This window comes from Lonchura striata, chromosome 3 (genome assembly GCF_046129695.1).
Source record: "Lonchura striata isolate bLonStr1 chromosome 3, bLonStr1.mat, whole genome shotgun sequence".
Lineage (NCBI taxonomy): Eukaryota > Metazoa > Chordata > Aves > Passeriformes > Estrildidae > Lonchura > Lonchura striata.
In genome coordinates, this window is record NC_134605.1 from 61972805 (window position 1) to 61996427 (window position 23623).

The 23623-nt window shown below is 37.7% G+C and overlaps 1 long non-coding RNA gene across 1 annotated transcript in view; it reads left to right on the forward strand.

The window, feature by feature from the left end:
• LOC110479691 (uncharacterized) overlaps positions 1-15110 on the forward strand; it is a 258058-nt gene extending 242948 nt beyond the window's left edge. Inside the window, exons 2-3 of the long non-coding RNA XR_002466973.2 lie at positions 11241-11317; positions 14801-15110. This is a non-coding gene — a long non-coding RNA (uncharacterized LOC110479691). The remainder of the gene's footprint in view (positions 1-11240; positions 11318-14800) is intronic.
• The last annotated feature ends 8513 nt before the right edge of the window (positions 15111-23623 follow it).

The following is a 23623-nucleotide window of genomic DNA, read 5'->3' on the forward strand; positions in this document are numbered from 1 at the left end:
GATTTTGCCAATACTTGTGCTGTTGGTGACTAAAAAAATAAGTAATTATTTGGTTTTACTGTTTTAAAGCTCTTCTCCTGTGTACAGATAAACAATTGCACAAATGTAAGATGGAAAAAATGACAAAGCTGCTGAGTTGCTGAACAGAAGCTTATAATGGATTGCATATGCAATCTACACTGTACCTATCTACAGACAAAAATCTATATCAGATTTATCACAATCATTAGTGAACACAAGCCAACGCTCCTTTCCTGTTGTGGCAAAGCATAATTTTATTACTGAGCTATAAAAAGAAAGGTAATGCCTATAATCCTTTGGCTTTGGTTCTTTTGCTTTTTGTAAAAGCATTTCTCTCTTGGACCCTAATTAAATAAGGTTGTGGATTGACTAAAGAGAGCATTTGAACAGCAGCAAGAATTATCAGAGGGTTTTAAGCATACAGAAATAGTGAAGGAATTTGGGCTATATTTTATGGAGAAGAAACAACTAGGAAAAACACGATAAAAGGTAAAATACTGGTAGCTACATATTACAGCTATGAAGAAAAGGGTAATATACTGTTCTCCATGTTCAATAAAGATGAGAAAAGGGGCTGCAAGGTAAACTCACAGCAAGGAGGATTTCAGCTTTAAACCAGAGAAAGCTTTCTAACAAGAATCAGTGTGAAGTCCAGGAACAAATTGATGTGAAAGATTATGAAGGCTGAGCCTGCCCTTTCTGGTAATGCAGCTGCTCCTGCAGTGGGTTAAAGAGATAGCTTAAAAGGGCTCACAAAGACATTGGCAGACATTTTTAGCATACTGTAACAAAAAAAGAACCACCTAAGGGAAATGGTCTTTCTTTTTATAAGTTATTCCTAAGAATTCTAAGCAGGATCAGTCTGAAGAGAAGCTGAGTGGCAGGGTGTATCATTAAATATCTGTAGCAATGACAACATAATTTTTAGTTTTGACCCTGGGTTAGCTAAGTTTTGAGGTGGTTCTGGCTGCACATTTTAGTCGAAACAGGCATACAAATGGGATTTTTAAACTCTTCAACTACATTACATTTGACTACATACTGAAAAAAGGTCACTCTTGGAACAGTAAAAATTCCAACTTGCTGGAAATAAAAAAAGTAAAGGAAATCTCTCCTTTACCCCTTACTTACTGTGCCATCGTGAGGGGAGGATCCTTTCCCCTAGTCTTCTTTCAGCTCAGGAAAGTTTAGCAGGTTCCTGGTGTTCAATATATCACACACATAACCCTAGATAACGTCAGCTTTGTTCCATCATACCTGAGGCAAGGCTGTGGGTCTGCCCACTGCTCCTCTGGGGACTGGCAGATCTGATGGCACTGGCCTGCAGCCACACCTGTGCTCCTCACCCCAGCCCTGCACAGCCACACTTCTCCCCCTGGCATGGCTTGGATTGGCTTGTTCTGAGGGAATATTCCAGACTTCCCATCTGCCATGGCTCCATTCTGAACCCCAACAGTCACCACCAGGAACAGGAAACAGGCATCATCCCTCCCTGCTCTCAGGTGCAGCCCTTTCAAGGAGCACAGTGCCTTACATGTAGTGAATGAAGGAAACAGCTCCCATCCATCACAGCAAGACATCCCTCCTGGCATCACATCCACTCCCAGCAAGAAAAGCTTTCTGTTATATTTTACCCTGCTTTGTCTTGACACCACTTTTTCTTTTAGGTTTTCTCTAAAGGAAAACTGTAGAATTTCCCTGCATTCTTCTTCTCTCAGAAGGGACAGAGATAATGTTTCATAGTTATCCAAATTTTTCAAACATTTCAGAACAGGCATTGTGGAGAGGTGCAACAACAGCTGGATCTGTATATTTGGTGCACCAAGAAACTTTGTATTAAGTCATGTGTTATGTCAACATTCATTTCTCTGCAGAAACCTCCAATTACTACACTTGTAATCACTGTTTAAAAGACCCCTTATGAACAAATAAAAATCTGAGTCTCAATAGTATAGAGAATCTTTGCTACTGTTGGAAATTAAACAGAAAGCCAAAAAAATTTACAGGTCAAATTACAATAAAATGAAGCTTGGTAGATTAACTAGAGAGTGTTTTCAGTGCTGGTTATGCAGTTTACCAGATAGTCAACAAAGTGTCAGCACAGAACACTGAATTCAAGAAAAGTGTGAGTTTGTTGGGTTTGGGGGCTTGTGTGTGTGTTTGTTTGTTTCATAAAAGAGTAGTATCAATAATTTCTTGTTGTAGAATGCAGCTCTGGAATTTCTTAATTTATTTTGGTACAAGCTATATTTCACTGCTTACTCTGTAATACCTTAATAATGTAAATTTAGAACAGGAATTAGAGATTTAATTTAATTTCATTTATTATAATGCCATACAGTTTCAATTTATTTCATATATTTTAATAGCTTCCTAAAATGAATGCCTAAAATTAGGCTCTGAAGTATATTAAAAGAAACCCAACATGATTTTGCAGAACTGCTTAAAACCAGCAACACTTACCAAGGGCATTCAGCACTTGTTGCTTAACTTCAGAGTACTGAGAGTCTAAATTAAGGTATCCATTCAAAAAATACTGTAAAAGCTGTTCTAATTTACTTGTTTACATCTTTCTTGTTCATTCTGTCTGGGTTCTTTTTCCCCAATTCCATAAGAAATCAACTAGCTGCATTCAGATGTTGAAACTACTTTCTCTAATACTGCTCTTGTGTTTCTGTAGTTTCAACTGTTTATTCTTCATGTTATAGAAATAAACCTATTCTAGTTAAAGCTTTTAGTTCCTTGATTCCCTCTGTCTCCCTGCAAGTTTTAAAAATAAGTTTGTGTAACCTGATAGTTTTGCCTATTTACAGAAAGTCTACTGTTACCTCCTTCCTAACATAGGAAAATTGAAATATAAAAAAATTATATTTTTGTATGGTCAACCATACAGTCTTCCAATATTTTTTCATATGGAATGTTTACATTGTGTAAAAACAGAAAAGCACAATTATATAATTTTGCTTGTATTATTATTAATGTATTGTTTTAAACTAATACACACATATGCCATGATGTCAGTGTAACCACTACTAAAGTCAAAGGCAAGAGAGAATAATAACTGCCATGTCAAAAACAAGCCATAAAAAGGCAATAGATAAGCTTATACTGAAAAAGAACCTAAAATCATAGACTACCAGGCTGGAAGGGAACCTCAAGAATCATCTGGTCCATCCTTTCTTGGCAAAAGTACAGTCGAGACAAGGCTCAACACCCTACACAACTGAGACTTAAGAGTGTCCAACACTGGGAGCCTCACCACTTCCCTGGAGAAATTTCAGTGGTTGACTGCTCTTATTACAAAAAATTAATCTTGTATCTCATGTGACTCTTCCCAGGAGTAACTTGCAGCCATTACTCTTTCTCTTTTCCATGTAACTCATTGTAAAAATGGAGTCTCCATCTTCCACATAGGTGCCCTTTTAAATCCTGGAATATGGTCATAAAGTCTCCTGTAAGCCTTCTTTTCTCAAGGTTGAGCAAACCCAGCATTCTCAACCTTTTCTCATATGAGGGGCTTCCCAGTCTTTTGATCAGCTTTGTGATTCTTCTCCAGCCTATCCACATCTCCTTGCATAGCAAGGACCAAAACTGACAAGTGCTGAGTAGAATGAGAACATGCTGTTTCCCATTGAAACATTGCAAATCCTAAAACCATAAAGTCACTTGCATTATGACCTTTCAGTTCCTGCTTTCTGGCAATGGTGCAAGATTGGCAAAACTGAGTTCTTTTTCATTTGGGGGGAAGGGCCTTTTGTTGTGGATATTTTTCCCCCTTCTCTCATTATTCTCTACTTAGATACTTAAGATTATTAACTACCATGAACTTAGTGTCTAAATTTAGAAATAACAAAGCCTATTTCAGCAGCACCATTTCAAGATTTCTTTCTGTTCTAAGATGCCTGTTATTACAGAGCAAAATTAATATAATTGCATCCATGGCTTGGAAGCCCTCAGTTGAGAGAAGATCCCTAATACTCTGTACCATAAGTGTAACCAGTCTAACGAGTCAGCAAACACAGCTCATTTCTGAGGCTGCCTTGCTTTAACAATATACCCAGAGAAACAACCTTTGAAGAAGTTCCCACTGGAAATCAAACTAAAGACATGAGGTCAAATCACATTTGCAAAAAAGTTCCAAAATGAAAAAGGAAGGATAGGAGGGAGGAAAAGAGGGAAATAAGGAGCAAACATTGTTTAGAGTAAAACTCCTGCAGACTTAGGGTCAAACCTGACCCTAGTGGTATCTGCTTAGAAAGCTGAAAGTAAGGTAATCCTAGCAGTCTTGCCTAGAAGGTCACATATTTGTCAGGTGTGAAGCCAGAAATCTAAAAATATCAATGAGAAATAAAAATATACAAAAATTACAGAGCTTTCCCAGAGATTATAGTGTGCAGATTATATTGTGATAGAGGCTAAAAGAACTTCTTTTTAAAGCTGCAGGATTTAAGAAGGCTCAAATCTACACCTTGAAGATGTTGAATGCACTGGAATAATATTTTTGGGTTTTAATTACCTGACCATATGCCTCCTATTTAAGGAAAATTGCATATTTTAATTGTCAGTTGTTCATTGATAAATTGCTTTAGAGACTGTGATTACACAATTTGACAAGCATTTTCTCTGAGGCACACAAAGAAAAGAAAAATGCACAATTCCTAGTTTATTTGTGCTTTCAACCATTCCCTCTTTCCAAAAGGAAGAGCCCTAGTCACTTGTTTCAGAAGGAAAGAGGCAAGATTTATCTTAGGTGCCACTGAAGGTTAGAGCAGAATATTACAAGAAATCAAAGGATACCATGGAGAAGATGAAAAGATGGAAGACTGAAAAGGACACACTAAAATGCAAAGAGGGAAATTTGCATCCTATGTCTGTTGTCAGGAAGGGAAAAACTCCCACTAACAAAATCTCAGTGTTTTACAGCTGGTATCACAGTGTCCCCCATGAAAAGATCTTGAGGCACTTGGAAGAAGATTTGGTGTTTCTCTGAGCAGAGACACAGAATCCATCCTCTGTTAGAAGTAAACATTGTCACAAAAGGGAAAGCCTATGGATATTACCGCAATAGATGGAAATCTCTTATCAGTGCTGAGTGGGATTCAGTACTGAAGTACAACTGCATGTAAAGTGCATGCTTTAAAAACAGCTTCATAGCAGTGCCAAGTCATACCAAAGTCATCTTTTAGGTATGTTAGTCTGTGTAAAAAACAATGAGCTATACCAAATCCCCAAGGGAAGGGAGGCTTTGAAGGATGGAGTACGCAAAAAATGGGAGTCAGCACTGACTGATGAATACTGCTTTCTTAATGGAACAGTAGTCAAATCTCTGCCCTGTGTGTTTGCAGTAGGTGGTATGTGCTAGGCTACTGCTGGCAAGTACCAGGAGAAGGCATAGATAAGATAGGAAGAGAACACTTCCTCCTCTGCTTTCTGTGTTAACTGAAACATAAAGTGGATAAAAAGATGTATTTTGTGAAGTTGGCTCAGAAAGCTTCAACTCCCCCTGCACCTGGGTACTGATAAATGTCACCCATATGACACACCACTCTGTTCTCATACATTTTTAACCTCACTCCAGTCTTACTCTTTAATCCATCTCTCATCCCCAGGCAGAACTGTACTGTTTATATAACAAGCAATGAAGGAGATAACCAGCAGGAGCAAGAAAAGGTTTTAGGCAAAAAATATCATTTAAAACAAAATACAAAATGCAGATTAGCTCTACTGTTATCTTTAAATACAGTGCCTTATTCAGTGTTAAATGAAAACTACTAGCCATTTTTCAGGACAGAGTTACAAGCTGGTCCTGAACATCTACAAATTCCACTTGTATTAAGCAAATTTGTCTATAAATCCAGCTCATTGTTTAAGATACATTTTAAAATTGTCTTACTTAAATGTTAATTCAATTTATGTTTGTTACTTGTAGGAGGAGTCTGTTTGGCACAAACTTCTTCCACAGCATATATGCAATAACTTTAAAGAGCTTTTGGGAAGTCCATCAGAAGAAGAAACAAGGAAAAATTTAAAATACTATCTCTGACTTATCATTAGATATTAAAGTCCATGTCCACCCATAGATAAGTCATATTACATTGAGCTCAGAGAGTGCCATCAGCACTCAGAGAGTACTGAACACCTGTTCTCAGGGTAATGCAGTGTGAATGATACCCAGTTTTTTTAAAAGTCTAATCCATTAATTTCCACAGTGATGTTTCAAAGCAAAGTTTTAGCATTTAGGAGTTTTGTGCCTAATACTAGATAGTGTGATCTAGGAGGCTGTAAAGCATTGACTAACATTCTTTGGAAAAGTTTGGATACTTCATTGATGTGTTTCTTCTTATCTTTGTTTCAAGTTTATCAAGATCCAGATAGAGGAATCTCATGTTATATAGGTCTAATATTCTTGCATGTTGCTGGAGTCCTCATTTGGTGGAAATTACCACAGTCTGAGGAATGCTAATCTCAGTTTCATAGCTTTTTGCTTTGTTATTGCTTATTTATTTATTTATTTATTTATTTATTTGCAAAAGCATTCAGAAGATCTAAGCATATGTGTATGGAAAATGCTAAATTGGATGTAAAATTAATGCCTAAAGTTAAATAAACAACAAAGTGATTCCTTCAACATGAACTACACAAATTCCCATCTCATAGGGATACAATAGACCTGGAAGGGAAGACTTGGGTTGCTGTTTTCTCACAGAAACATAATAATAATGTAATTCATAAAGTCACAGCATTTCTTCAGAAAGAACAATGCAAGGAAACAATGTGTGCATGCTACAATAAAACATGAACCATGCTGGGAAATAATTTCCTACAATTTAGCTCAGGATTAGAAATGCTGAATAAAAAAGATCAACATTCAAAAGAGAGAAATAACCAGGAAAGCACTTAAGACACCAAAGAACTGGAAATCACCTGAACCTGTTGCCATCTGTGGGTTTGGTGTAGTTGCTCATGTGCCTGCACAAGGGATTACCACAGCCGTAGTTCTACATTGCGAGATGCCAGTGAATGGATGACACATAGGAAAACACACCAGATTTTTAAGTACTGGCCAACCAAACGTTGGTCTCCTGCTGTGTGGAGATCATTGACATTTATGGTGTCAAACCTAACCTCTGACCATTTAGTCAACCAAGAGGGATGAAAATGAAATACAAGAAATGCAACAGATTCATGGCGGATTCACAAGCTCATTGTGGAGACTGCTAAATGTAAAAAAAATGATTCTGTAGAGTAATGTGGACAGGTTAAAAAGACTTTGATTCAGTCATGGTAATGAGAACATCAGGATTGCAAACAGCTTCTGTAAATGTGTATATCCTCTCCTGAGTTTAACTGACTGTGTCATGAGGGTGCCATGAGGGCCAGTGGCTCCTTGGCCCATGGTGGATGGGCAGTACACTGGTGGCAAGGGCAGCTGGGGACAGCAGGACCAGCCCCAGCCGTGGACATTGGGCACTCCCCTGGGAATGGACTGAGGATCGGCTTGCGGGTGAGCCTGGCTCAGTGGATGCACAGCTGAGCAAGGCAGGGCTGTGAAGAGTTGGAAGGTGGCCCTGCTGTGGAAGTTCTGGGGCAGGCGCTGATGGCCTTTGGGGGGCTGAAATGGGGCCCTGGGATGTGGACAGGGTTTGAGAGCACCTGAACGGGATGGCCAGGGTCAGTAAGGCCTATGGATACATAAATAAATCTTTAGTTTTATCTGACTTTATCTCAGTTTTATTTGTCAAACTGATTATTTTTGTAATGAATTACATCACAATAGAAAAAAACTGTTTACCTTTATCTTAGTTATCATCCAATCATACAAGTGATTTCAGGGTACCTCATAAAGTCCAACTACCTATTTCTCAAAGGACTGGCAGTCTGTGGTGGCAATCTGCTGTTGGTCTGCTGTTGTACTGCCCAGGTCTCACTGTATGACTAAGGCTATTAAAGAGGATGCAGAATATTCTTCCACTAACTTGAACTTTACAGTCAAAAGAAGAGGTAACAGATTGCAGTACATGAACGGAAAGGGTTAGGGTTAGGGTTAGGGTTAGGTCAGCTAGTGAATACTGATGAGTACTCTAGTCCAGAAGACACTGAGGAGCACTTGGATGGGCTGTGCCCTCTCACAATGTTCTCCTAATGTCAAACAAAACCCTGCAGTGACCATATAAGAAGGGGGCAAAGACAAAATTTTGGAAACAAGCCATAAAGAAATGAATTATTTGAATATATAAAAATTCATTAGACCTTCTGTATAAATCTCAAATCATTCAACAGCAAGCAAGAGTAGCCTTTCCCTCTTTGACAAATAGGCTAAAATCTACACCAAACTGATCTCATTCAGGATTACCTAATCCCCAGTGGCAATGCTAAAAACCATGCTGTTCTTTGCACACTACATTGCACTCTTTTGCCCTTAAAACTTTTCTACAAAGGGCTCTGTAACCTGCAGATAAATGCCATTCAACATTGAATTTTTATGAATACAGTACTCTCTTGTGATACTTCAAAAATCCAATAGGCTGTATGAACATGTAGACAATAATGATCTATTTCTGAAAGCCAAAACTACATGGAACCAAAATATTAGAGTCTTCATAGTTTTCTAAGGCCACCCAGAAGCAGAATTAATGAATGTTTTAAGTACACCTTCTTATGTGCATCTACAGCAAAGGCTCCTCCATAAATGAATAGGAAATAAATCTCAGGCCTTCTGTAGAAAGTCCACTTCACAGAGAGATTAATTTCATGTATATTTTGAGATACGCTATTTAAAAAGGAATTATCTTAACTTTAAACAATTTAGACATCAAAAATTTGGATGTTCTTTTTGGAGAGCAACTGTCACAGTACAAATCCTGTTTCATTAATTTAAACTATAATAGATAGCTATAGACTATAAATAAATAAAATATATTTATCCTGCAGCTACTGTCCTTTCCTGGCATGTTCTACCTGATTGAAGGTGTCATAAAATAGTGTTAATAAACCTTTGGCGATCCTTCTTGTGCTGTACTACTTTCTCTCCAGCATCACCTTTCCTATTGGTACTCTTAGATTTTTTTCCTGTGCTGTAGTAGTTTTAGCAGCTGACTTCTTAGAGCATGCATTTATCTTCTGACTTTCATGTGCCTTAACTATTGTATAACAAAAGTCTGCTTCACAGAGCTCTGAGCAACTTTCCCTCGTAGAGGCCGTGGCAAGAGGTATGGGCTGACAGACTCGTCTCTGTGTCTCCTGATATTATTCATTGTGCAGTCCTGGGCCAACCATAGTCTCCATGGTCTTTTCAGTTTACATTCCTTGTTCTGGAAGATGCCAAGAAACAGCAAGAAAGCATTTATTAAATTAGACAGGGAGACATTACAAAACAGGAAGGGAGCTGGATGGATGAGTATTTATCTTCTGAAGGTCCCAGCAAAAGCCTTGTTCAAATTGCTGGAGATTTTATTTGGTTTGGTAAGCTATAGGCTTCTACTACACTTCATTGGCTTAACTCCTCTATTTAAATCTCATGTGCATTTGTGGCCTTTATGGAGATAACAAAGAAGTATGTTATTTTGGGTAGGGCTATACAGGTGTAATGGGGTGAACTTACTGCTTATTTGTCATCAGTGGGAAATTGTTCCTAATAAAACAAAGGTCACAGAGAGGGCACCAAGTTTTTTGTCATTTAAGATCTTCCTTTTTCAAGCGGGTAAAAAGGTACAACATGTATGACTCCAAACTTGAGATTAGCTGAAACAAACCATTTGTTGCATTCTAAACTCAGAATGAACAATTAATTTCTATAGGCTCTATTCTGCAAAAAGTCCAATTTTTGTGGTTTTGGCAATAGTTTCCTTGTGGGGTTCAATGTTTTAATTTTCACTGAGCTGAAGTTTCAATCAAGAGCCAGAAGTTTCTCCACACCTCTCCCTTGAGAATCAGCCTGGAGGTTCTGGCAGCAGTTATTTTCAAATATTGAAAAGATGTCATGATCCCAAAGCACATAGTTTTTGCCTTATATTTACTCATCCTTGTAGTCTACCTTAACCCTGTCTTGACATGGGTCAAGGGTTAATGTTAGCATATATATATTTAAACAGAAAGCAAGAACTGATCAGCTGTTTTCTCTTTTGAAGATATATGGGTAGAAGCAAATATCAGTAACATAGAGGGAGAAATAAAAAAATAATCCTATAGATGGTGCAATTATCTTCAACTAGCCCTAAATTCAGAAAATAAAGAGTCAAGGTTAAGCTTAAGAATCCCAAACACATTAGCATGTGAAAATGCAGGAGAATTAACTGTAAATTTACTTATCTTACACACTTCTACTACATATATTTTGGCTATAACTTCTCTGTAGCTTGAGTAGCTCCATACATTGTAATATAAAATAAACTGTGATGAAGGTATTCCAATGTGATACCTGAATAAAAACCAAAATATTTTTAAGAGACACTCATTTTCCCCAGTGTTGCTTAATTCCAAGAAGAAGAAACAAAACAAAACAAAACACAAACAAAACCACACAAAAACAAAACCAAAAATCAAAACCAACAAACAAAATCCCCAAAACAAAACAAAAACCAAACAAACTAAAACAAAAACAAAGAAGAATTTTGGTTGTCTCTTTTTAATCTAACATTATAATAATTATTATGATAATTCTGCTACCTCATCTCATTTTCTGAATTTTGAGGTGATGAAAACTGCATAATATCCAGGAGCAAATTTTTTCTGCATAGCATATGCAGACTTTCAAATATGAGCTGTAACAATTGTCTGGAGTCATACACGTAGCAGCAAAGGTTTAAATACAACAGATTTACCCTAATATTTGTGCTTGTGACTTTGCAATCTAAAAAACATTCAGCAATTTCTATATGAGCTACATAAACACAGACATTGTATAAATCCACACATTTTAATGCACAATGGAATATTAGGTGAGTTTGCAATTTTAATATGCCATGGGGAGTATTAGATACAGGAAAGTGCATTGACAGTGTCTCTAGCCCAATGACATGATTAAAATGCATTTTCTCACAGGGTGTATGGGTAAACAGATGCAAAGGGAGCTCCAAAATCTCCTAACTTCCATTGAAATTAATATAGATTATGTGCCTCGGGATATTATGCATACAGAGTATTGGTGTGGAACTGCAAATGTCCAAAAGGCCTTTAAAATGTAGTTGTAAAAACTGATCCTGGTGTTTGTTCTCACTTAGGTAAGTAAGAAAGCAGCAAGAGAGCATCTCCCAGCCACCAGGTCCATGTCCTTCCTCTGCTCAGTAGCAATGAGCAGGTAGGCTAAATTGTGTCCAGTTCTTTGGTATTTTGAAATAAACTATAGTGAGTACAAAAGTTATCTATTTTCCAGGTATGCCTTAATTCATTCCCACAGGAAGACAAATCAAGTCTTTCTAGAAGTCTGAAGGAGAAATGCTTTTTGTTAAAGAAATAGTTCTGGCATTTGAAACAACTGAGTATTTTTCCCTGTTTACATATAGAAGGTAGCAACAGTATTTTAAAAATGCAAGAAAACAAAGAAACCACCATGGAGGCATCTCAGATCTGTTGCCTTGCAATAGCTGTTCACAAGCAGGCACTGTGTTTTATCTCACTTTTATCCTCAGGTGTAAGAACACAGATAAATAGCCATTGGGAAGAATAGTATTTTTTCAAATTTCCATCTAACCTTACCAAACTTGCTGATGTGCCAGTGACTTGTGGTCAAATGGAAAGAGGTGAATCAATTAAAAGAGTCTATATGAGTTGTTATTTCTCTGGGAAGTGATGATGTAAATTTACCCTGTTAAGTCCCTTAGGAGCAACAAAGATTGTTCTGAGTTTCAAAATTTCCCTTCCCAAAAAAGGCAATTTTTTTACAGTTGCTGCATATAGAAGAGAGAAGACCATCATTAGAACTTAAAGGGCAGCTGAAATATTTACCCTGATAGAAAGGGTTACAAATGTATATTGCAATAGTTCTCCTTAGAAGTACAGGAATATGAAAGAAACACTGGAAAAATTGCTTGCAGCTAAGTCAAAGGACATTGAAGAGACAAACAGAATTGAAGCAGAAGCTAGGAGAACTTCCCATTATTGATAGGTGGATGAGTATCAATTCTAACCATTATGAATCTTTGGTTATGGAACTAGATTTGTTGATTCAGGTGAGTTAAACATCTGCCACATTTTAAGTATTTGTCCATAAGAACTGCACATGAAAGTCTGGGATGCTATATTCATATGGCCATAGACACAGACTCTCTGAGGCAGAGCAGGTGGCAGAAATTAGTATATTTTAACACTGAAGAAGGTGGAAACTTATTTGGCAGAAGGAGATTTTTGTGGGGAAGCTTCAGTATAGAATAGGATACACACAGTGGTCACCACATGAGAAGGAGTTAATGCCTCAGGGCTGCACGCAGCATCAGTTACTGGGGAATACCCACCCACACCACTCATACATGCATAAGCTGTAGCAGATACAGCTCTATTTTAAGTGTTCTCACCACAATTGTGGATTTTTCTGAAGTTCAGTATCTTCCAACAAATATGAAAAAAAGCAAATCAACAATGTAACTTTCTGTAATTTCAGAATACCACATTTCTCCAGCCATGTTAGCATTAGAGTGTAGATGGAGGACAAAACAGTGGAATGGATCCAGCAAAAGCTAAACAGAAGCTTATCACATTACAGTCTAAATTTCATATGCAGTAGAAACCAAAGTAATGAAACAACTCCCAACAGGAACATATTGCAATACTAAATAGTCAAGTCTGATAAAAATGAGAAAACAAATGCCTTGAGTACAAGATGCTAAGGTAAAAACAGCAGTTAGACAAATTCCCTGCCAAAATATAAATCCCTTCCCTTCCCTTCCCTTCCCTTCCCTTCCCTTCCCTTCCCTTCCCTTCCCTTCCCTTCCCTTCCCTTCCCTTCCCTTCCCTCTTTCCTTCATTTTGAAAAACTGGGTTTGGAATTGAGAGCAGAGACTAGCCAAGGCTGACTGTGGATGTTTTCAATCAGGGGTTCAGTAATGGGCACAAATCTCCATCATGAGGCTCCAGTGAACAGGATGGGAAGGCAACCTACTCACAGACACACTGGGGGTGTAACAGTGTTCTGTCTGAACAAAACCATGCACTAAAACTCCTGTCTCAGTGTGGTTGGAAACTTTACTGTATATCAAGAGAAATCCAGACAAAAGGGCAGTTCCAAGAGAGACACTACAGTGGCAGCCTAATGCAGTGTGACAGATTGAGTGAAATACAATCTGTAGTAATAATTTATTGTATTACCGAAATCTTGCCAGGTAGCTGATGGTTCTATTGCAAATGGACAATTTCAGGATACCCACAAGTAGCACATCACACAAAATCAATTAACATCTGCTCATCTTTAATTTTTACAGCCTCTTTCTACAACTAAAATAGGAAATAAAGTCCTCGTTTTCCTACTAGTAAATGAAACAGGTGCTGTGTCCATTTCAAAGCAAATATTGTATTATACTAATTGATTCAAGAGCAGCAAAATTCATCCATCACAAGAATCTTTACTGCTCTTCTTTGAGTTTTTACAAGACTTATAAAAAAGTAATTTCTGCTCATAGCATAAAAATATTTTCCCATTAAAACAGTGGCCTGCTTTTAATAAATCCCAAAGTTATTGTTGGCTCTGCATTTCAACATGTAACCAAATGAATATTTTTTTGTGTGTAAGTCCTGAAACTTAATATACTCTGTAAAACTGCTCAAATCCTTCAACAACTCATTTAGTCTATGCAGATGTCAAGAGAGACAAAGCTGTATTTTAAACTATTATATAGTCATGATAGTTCTTTCATTCATTACTATTATCTCCCTAAGTAGGAAAGGTTGTATTGGCAATGTTTCTACTGGATTGCTGTGGAAAGAGAAATTTTCCTTCAGTGCTATCAAGGAGATAACCTACTTGAGAGCTTTTTCTGCATATATGGTGCATTTTTTTCAGATTGATAATAGTGATATGTGAGGGAACATTTATTCTTTCTTTTGCATATGAGTGAGGTAAATTGTTGGCTATCTGACTAGTTTCCTTGAGATAAAATTTCATCCATTAAAGTCAAAGGAAATGTAGTCATTGCGTTTGCTACTATTGTGATTTCACCCCTTGTTTTTAAACACAAAAGATACTCCAAAAAGGTGTGTTTAAGTCAGTCTTTCCTGTATCCAAAGGAAGAACAGGTTTTGACTGTTCTCCCAGCTTCATTCTATGTGGAAGGTACTGCATTGAACCATGGTAAAATATTTAATTGATTTTTTTTTTTCATGACTTACAGTATGAACTATCTTTCATGTAATCTTATTATGGAGCAGTATATACAAACCACAGCTATCTTGTGCTGCATGCCCCTCTGTTTCTGACTGTTTCAGCAAATGGCTGGTACTCAGCACTTCCCTGGAAACTCACACTGTACTGGCTTTAACCAAAATGAAGCAATTAATTATAGTGAGGGATTTACCTACTCCTAAGTGACATAAATGCACAGAGAATCCCTTCATGTCCAGCTTGGGTGTGACAATGATTTGGAGCACCGAGTTACTCATAACCAACATTTATTTGGGCTTTTTTAGATTAAAATGAGCATATCTATTGTGTTTAATGCTGGACCCAGTACCATTAGATATATGGCCAAAATTTTGACAGCTAGCTAAAAATTACACTTCTCTTAAAAAGCATCTCTGTATCTTTACAATTTTAATAGAACCTAACAATCTTTTTTTTTTTTTTTTTTCTTAGAGCTGTGAATTTCTGTACCTTCAAAGTTATTTCATTTACAGCACCCTGGGACCACGATGGCAGAGAAGAGACAAACAACTGAACTTAATAGCATCTGGGTTGAGTCTTTTATAGGATTATAGGTATGTATTTTAGAAAAGCATTTAAAGGCCTTAGATGATACAGAGCATAACCTGGGAGAGAGTGTCAGAAAAAAAGTCTTGCCAAGGGCTTTTCTCAGTAAAGATGGAAAGATGGGCTGCTTGAAAGGTTGTTTGTAACAGAAACTTACCTGTAACTTTCCAGTACATCTAGAACCACCAGCAGAGGTGTTGATAATGTGAACTGTCTCTCCTTGAGTTCGGTTGGCTTAAGTGTGTCTGCTCTTCCTGAGGTGGTCGCTCAATGCTTTTGCTCACATAATGTCCACAGAGAGAAAGGCTGACCAGTTCCTGGATTCAAAAAGAAAGGCATAATTATGGATAACATAATTTAAAAATGGCACTTTGAAGATCAATTTTCCATTTTTATATTTCTAAAATCTTTCTTACCACTCATGAATATCAGCAAAACCCAGGAGGGCTGCAAGCACTCAGCACCACAGGACCTGCTGTATGATAGCTTAGACTGACTTTGTTTTTCTCAAATGGAAGGGCTTGGTGACTAAAGGCTCAATCTATGATCCTTGTCTTGACAGTTATAAAAGTTGCCTGCCCATAGCATCAATTTTCTGAAAATAAACCCAGAACTGGTGCCCAAACCAACTTCAGTCACGGAGCAGCCCCCGTGAACTTCCCTCACCAACACAGTTGGTTGTGTTGCGGGTAGAGGCAATACCCAAGGAGCTGCCACAGTGGCTGTCCTTGTCATTCCTCAGGAAATTCCTCAGCTGGCAGCCATTTCAGTAGAGGGAGGCTTTTACCCCCCTTTTTTTGGAAACCTGTTCCAAGGGTTTCTTTTAACCCCGACCACAGCTTCCGTCTGCATGCTAACAAAGCAGTGAGCAAAGGAAGCACTCTTCAGTCAGCTCTGCTCTGAAGGCCTGGCAGAAGCTGGAGTGCAGAAATTGGGAAAAACTTGCCAGGGGAAGCAGTGAGGTGTGTCAGTGCACAGGGGACCACGCAAGGGACAGGAAACTGACTCTAGAAATGGTGGCAGCACTCCAACCTGAAGCCAAACCTGCTGATTGCTGCCTTCTTCAAAAAAATCTAGAAGAGTAAATAAACATCTCATAAAGGAGTCAAAAGCACTGCATGTCAAATAATATGAAATTTGACATTGCAGCCTTCTGCTACAAATCCTCTATCATTCTCCTATGAAGTGGCAATGCAGACGTTTCTAAAAGAAGCTCTTCAGCAAAAAAAAGCTCTGGAGTGTGACTAAAAATATGTTGTGCTTAATTTTTTTTTTTTTTTGTTGTTTTTTTGGTGAAAAGAGGTACCAGACTTTAGAGTTCTTGTAAAAATTAAATAAGGAAAATAACATTATTATCTCAAGCAGTTTATGGAAGTGGGTTAAAATTAATATGACTGTGTCTATTTTATATGAGGACACCTAGAAGGATAAACTTAATTTTCCAGACTCACAGTAAGGAAAGAATTAGAATCCTTTGCCCTGATCACTGATCAGATAATAATTAATAAGATGACTTTTACATACATAATACATCGTATTACATTGAGGCAGAAGTAAGATTGGTGGCTTTTCATGTGAAAACATATCTCTTTCTATTTTGGTGGTTTTAATCTTGTATTTATAAGACTTTCTGATCTTACAATGTTTGTTTTAGGAATACCACAACAGCCTCATAAAAGGATTTTATGCCAAATCACTGCTATGTATGTTCTCAACCTCATTATAGATTTTATCTAGGAATATGTATGTGCATTCAGTTACTTGATGCAGAACAGTTAACAGCAATCAGGAAGCTTATTTTCAGTATCAAAGTGGAGTTACATTCTCTTCCCCTAATAAGGTGTTTGCAGACAGGCATCTGGAGAAGCCCATCACCGCATGAGACATCTCTAACTACATGAAGTCAGTGTCTGTCCCTGCAGTTATCTGGGAAGGTGACATCAGCAAGTTATTTCAGCCAAAGGATCATATAGAGTTCAAAGTTTTCTTGCATTTTTGACAGATTTGAATTTAATTTGAAAAGCTACACTCCTAAATATTTTGTATTAGTTTAATCATCCCTTAATTTTCAATTCATTGTTTAGAAATGCCACCTATTTTCCATTTTAAAAGTGTAACCCATTTCCTTTATTTGTCTTTGTTTTTATAATATACCATATTCTGCAATGATCTCCCTGCCAAAAATAAAAATTATTTTCTCTACTGATTAATGTCAGTACTTTTCCAATAAATTTCTCCTACAGAGAATCCTAACTCAAATAGCAACGATGAATTCAAAACAGCTTTATAAATGGTGTGCAACTAGTCAAAAATATTTGTCATCATAATTTCACATATCTGCCATCTCTTTTGGACAGGGACAGGAGATTTGTTTTCCAGCAGCATCTGAGGCAATGGCATCCACTTTGTATATAGGATTATTTGTGTCAAAGCAATTTTGCATGCTTTTCAGCCGTAATGCTCAAGGGCAGCTGAGATCTATGACATTTTGCAGTTGCATGCTGGGACTAGTCATCCCCCACAGGGCATACTTCTCTTATTAAAGGGATTACAATCTCCCCATTTTCTGCATATTGATTCAGATCTTCAGCTCCATGCAAGCTGCCAATGCAATCACTTTGTTGGGCAACATTTGGATGTTTCTCTCTTAGGTTTTCCAGCCTGTTTTAATATACAGTATCTGCTCTGTTCAGATCTTGGCTGTGTTGAACTTTCTTTTCTGGAACTGCAAATTGTCATAAGTTTGGCTGCCTAGCACCACTCTCTAATGTAATACTCCCTAACCCATCTTTAAAAGCCTGCCAAAGTCAGATTACTGCAAACATGAAGATCAGATATGTCTAATATAACTTTAGAAAAACCATGTGCTATTTCCGCATTGCTATTATTGTTCTGGAAAGAAAAGCAGCAACAAAAGGATTTGACATCTACTGTCTGTTCTGGTAGTTGCAGTGGCTACTTAGAAGAAATAGATATAATGCACATGGCAGTCCTGCAGGACATATATGTTTTCTTTATTTATTTATTTTAATACAAATTCTAATTAGGCTGCAAGTCTCATATACAACACTATATTGCTTTCTTCATAAAAACAAAATAAAGCCTGAAACTTTCAGAATGTATTATCTTTCTATATTGGAAGTCATCTTACATGACATAACCAAAGCATTTTCCACCACAGCTAAAGGAAATGCCTCCTTCTATTTCTCTGCTAATCTAACACAAAAATGGTCACAGCAGCGACTCAGGAAAGGTGTCTGTTTTTCAGACATACAGTTTTCTGTTTCCCACTGAAGTAGCCCCATTGTACTATTGAAAAGTTACTCTGAAAACTTTTATGTCTTATAAATGCAAAAACAATTGTTACTATGTTCTGTAAATTGTCAGACAAAACCCTCCCAACATACTTCAAAAAGCTTTCTTGACTTTAGAGACATTAGTACAGTTGATTAGATAAGGGATTTCTTTCTGAGTGGTAGACAAATTCTTAAAATATCATGGAGCTGTGAAAATATCCCATCATAGCAATATTACTATAGCCAGTTATGTCCACAGAGCCAAAAAATGTAGTCCATTGTGCTAGAGATAACCCTTTTTCCCCCATTATTGAAATGGATGTTACAATGAATTTTCCAGTCAATAACTAAATCGCAGCTGTGCAAAATATCCAGTACAATAATTATCCTATAGCTACAAGACTTCCACACTTTATTTCCAGGTTCTTCTTCAGGTATGCAGTGAGTTTTCATGGAAAGACAAGTTTGAGAGACACTAACACAGCAATGCTGAAGCCAGCAAGAGCAATGGTTACTTTGAATTACTTCACTGTGGAAATTGTCGCTGTAAAATCAGTGTGACTGACCAAGGGCGAAAAGAGTAGACTTTGGCCAGGTTTGTTTGGCACCAGTGACTAAAAACCTCACAGGAAAAGAGACTTGTAGCTCTGTAATGTTTAGATTACCTTCCCTTTTTCACTGCTTATGAGCTCTGAACACAATCCCCTTAAGGAAAGTTGTCATCACCACAATGCTTTGGGGGAAATCTGAGCTTTGTATGCAGACTTCTCTCCATCAGAAGAAATTACAGCAAAAATACAACTACCTGCAATGGTAGTGTACAATGATATCATACTGATACTGAGTATTTATTCTTCAAACAGTGTTTGGTGTGCAGTCATTCAAGGGAAAGACATGCAAATAAGACATCTGGGAATTTCTGCAACACGAGATGCTCCTGAAGTACTGGGCATACTAGCAGCATGATATTCATTCCATATTTTTTGCTGACTATATCTTGAAAATGTGTAAATTGAGCATAGTTGGTTGAGCAGGTAGTTGTTGTGCTAGTAACAGCAAAGTTGTGGCTTTGATCCCTGTATGGGCCACTCACTTTAGAATTGAATTCGATGATCCTTGTGGGACCCTTCCAATGCTGTATTTTCTGTGATTCTGTGAAAATGGACATTAAGTGACTGAAAAGTATGGTGTACTGCTAGCAGGCTAACTAGCTTTTCAGGTCCCGGTCATCTTCTCCCCAGTCCCTGGTGAATGCCATGCTGACACCACTACAAAATTTCAAAAATTTATTCTTTTATAGTTTGCATTGCCCTAACCTCCTCTCTCAGTCACCTCCTGAGAGACACACTGTCAGCAGACTCTATCCTGGGCCCCTGTGCATGGTTTGAAGGTCAGTCATGTTCTGTTTTTGTGTATCCCAGGTGAGTTCTCAGGGGTGAAAAGACAGCCAGTTCTGCAGGGCTCAGAGACCAGCACCTGTCTGGCTTGAAACAGGCTGGGTGTACCCAAGAAGAGTAAGAGCATCTCCTCTGAGCTAACCTGCATGTGCTGCCTATCCCACAGCCTTTGGTGGAGTCCTTACTTCCAGCTACAGCAGCAGGGATTTACTAAGCACTAATCATTACATCCCTTGGGATGCATTTGTATAATCCATGGAAACCGGACTGCAGAATTCTCCATGCCTTAGTACTGGCTCTGTAATCACTAGATAAATACTGTTTCTGCTAGCTAGCTATCATCAATTAAAACAATATGCTCAAAAATATTTAATGGTCCCCATGCTAACCCTAGTCAGGACTCATTTTCTGAAACCTCTGTGGCCAAACTAAGAGACACAGATAATAAATTGGTGCTTTAAATACAAATAAATAAATACCAAAACTATTTCTGTGATTAGACAAACATCTCAGTGGGTATATGAATCTTGCTAGCATGACATTCACAGTATAAGACAGAGGCGGAATTTTCCACATTAAGGTCTTAAGATAGGATATTCCATCAGTCCACTCCTCAGACAATTAGCATATTAGCTAAATTTGCTGACAGACATTCTATGTGAGATTTATATCTCCTTTCAGTCCAAGTGAAATATTTGTCTTTCTGCAATGTTTTCCAAGAACATACAGCATGTTTGAGAACTTTACTGTCCTATTTTGATAACTAAGTCCAAAATTAAGCTTAAAATGAATTGCCCAGCCCAGCTCTCATGAAATGTCAAACTGAAGCTGGCAAAGAAAGATAACAGATCATAAAGGTGGCATTCTCAGGGAGCTAACTGGTGCCATTATACTTTAGGCTCTCTCCATTGCTACTCTGTGTACCCTTACTTGGGTTTATAACTTGGCTGCAAAAATGTTTTCTGGGCAAAACTTGGCAGACAAGGTCTTAACTTGAGAGCAAATGCATTTTAAAATAAATTTCCACAAAAATAAAGGGAAATATCTGTCTACAGTGAGGCTTTGAGCAATGCATAGTCAAAATGGTAAGCTGATCTCGTAAGCTGCAATACACCCTGGTACAAGCCCTGAGGGTTAGCTCTGCCCAGCCTGTCACTGTTCCCCACAGAGAAATCAACACCACAGCTGCTTTCACCCTGGAAAAGACTCTTCCACCAGCTCAGCTGAATCAGAAGTGGGGAGAAAAAGAAGCCATGATGCTTGCAGGGCTGAAAAAGTTTGTCCTCTTTGGAGCAGCTGCTGGCACAGGGCTAAGAACTCAGGGTCACAGTCGTTCCGCCACTTATGAGAGCCTGTGGCAGAGCTAGAGCCCAGCCCTTCCATGGAAAAGATTTGGTGGTTCCTCATTTTGTGTGATTTGCAAACACCCTTCTAGCATTCACACCCTCTATATTCACAGAATGAGTGGAAAAAATCACAACATCCATACCTCCTTCAGTGGTGTTTTCTCTGCTGGATTGCCAAAGCAAGTCAGATATTTCTTAATCCTCTTTAATGTTCCCAGTACAAGACACACTGCAGGTTGTTGCCTGCCTCCAAAAAGACCACCACATGAGGAAGTAACATACTTTTAAGTCACTCAGAGTCAGAGAAAATTAAGCCCTCTCCTACTTACCTACTCTTTTGATGTCATTTCAGGCACAGTGGAAAGGTCTCAGCAGTCTTGAGATAGTCTTTGATTTTCCCATCTTGAATCAGATCTTATCCCAGAGACCCAGCAGACAAAGAGCCACTAATTTCACCTAAATATCTGAAATACACATGGAAGTTTTCTCTTTTTATGGTCAGATACCACTTACTTGTATTGCAGCAGTCATGCTATACCATAAGGATATATGATATGTCTGGACCATCTGTCTGAGGCTGTGGGGAAGATTGGGAAGGACTCAAGTATTCCCACCTTGTTTTTATTCACCAAAAATGTTAGTTCTTTTTGAACTAAAGATGTTTGTAAATGATAGCTAAATTCAGGACAGAGAAAAAAAGCTTCTGATTAATAAGCAAGAAATGCAGAAATTTCAAAACAGTTCATTTCAACATTTCTAAAAAGAAATGTTTTGTTTTTCTGGATTAGGTTCAAAAAGCACATTAAAATATTCCATTAAAAAAACCTCAAAACAACCTACCAACAAAAAGCAAACCAACCAAAGAAAAAAATGGCTATATATGACATATAGCCCATAGTTTGAGCCCTCTATTTGCACATGAGGAGCATTTTGAACATCCTGTCTTCCTGGAGAGGGCACTCATTCACCTTTGAACAAGTCATTCCCACTTGTCCTTTCTGTCCCCATGAAAGTTTATTTGCTTTAAACTACCCCAGAATTCCCAATATCTGACTGCTTGGAGGGTACACAGCCTTGGTTTAACATTCCTGTTATGACTCAAGCTCTTAGAAAAACCATCTCCATACTCTCCTTCTCAGTTATAAAGTAAGAAAAAGAGCAACAACAGGTAAAAATTCTGAAACAACATAACCTTAGTTTCCATTTTGGCCATTGAGATGCAGAATTGTAATGGTTTTGATTCTCATAGGACATGAATTCTCATAGATCAAGCTTAAGTTTTAACAAATATGTACACTTTAGAAAAATACCCGTCTTCAGTTCCTCAACATTGTGCAGTGAAATATAATCATTTTAAGTGGCTGAGACACAAGTCCTAACAATAAACTTGTGTCACAGAAGATTTAATGTGGTAATATTGTTCTAGTAGAACTAAAAGGTAGATTTATAATCTAGAAGATCTAGAAGAATTGAGAGTAGATTTGTATTAACTCTTGGCATGGAATTTTCTGGTATTGTCAAGAAATTATGAATTTCTAGGAACAGCATATAAATGTAGATAAGAAACATCAAGGCCAGTGCCTGATTTTACAGTGGGTAGACAAATCAAGTCCTGATACTGTGAATCCAGCTATTTCTGTTCAATACAGCTCCTGAGACATTAGCTATTATTAGATTAAGCTCCTGGAAACATTTGACTAGATCACTATATCAGATACATCTTTTGACCTCATTAACTACTGAAACTAGCTAGCAGTAGGAAATACTCTTTTGCATGTCTTTCAGTACAAGAAGTCTCAGAAACTACTTTTTTACCAGTTCCCAACAGGCAAAAAGAGATGTCCTCTGAGACTCCACTGGGAGCTCACCCAGATCCATCTCTCTAAGTTTTTCTGCCTGTTTCCTCCTTTGCACATACTGAAAATGGTACTATATGTATACGTATACTAAACAATAGTCCTTCCATAGTTGTGTATTGTTCTACCAAGACATTCCAAATGTGCAAATTTTTTTCCTGCAGAAGACACGCCAGTGTTAAAAAATGGGCCACCTGCATTTTTTGGAATTAGAGTAAAAATTATCTTCAGCCATGTGTGAAATTAAATATATTAATTTAAAACATTCAATAAATAAAACCTTGATATCTATATTTAAGGAATTTTATGGATGCCACTCTTAAAGATAATTGCAATACAAAGAAATGGTGGGGTTAAATGTTGAACATATGAGAAAATTAAGCTGATGTGTGTAATCTAATATAAACACTGTTAATTGTTTGTTTTTCTTGGTTTTCTTATACTCATTCTCTCTCCAAGTCACTTGGCATTCATTCCTCAGTAAACCAATTACTTCAGGGCTCTATTAGATTTATGTTCACTGCTCCCAGTCAACTCTTATACACATGAAACCTTATTCATGATGTGCAAGAAAAAGCCTTAAGAGAGCTGAGATCCAGGGGATTGGCCATGTTTGATAGAAAATATGGAGCAGAACCTCTGCTAAAGTCAGTCTTCTCAGGACTGACTGCAAGTCCTTTAGAGGCACTCAGAGCTTAACTTGTTGTGGCAGCAGTGGCACTATTTGAATGCTTAGGACTGGATGGAGAGCTTACAACTGTTCCTCACTGTTCCAGGTTCTTGTTCCAGTTTGTCATCAACAAGTCCAGACACT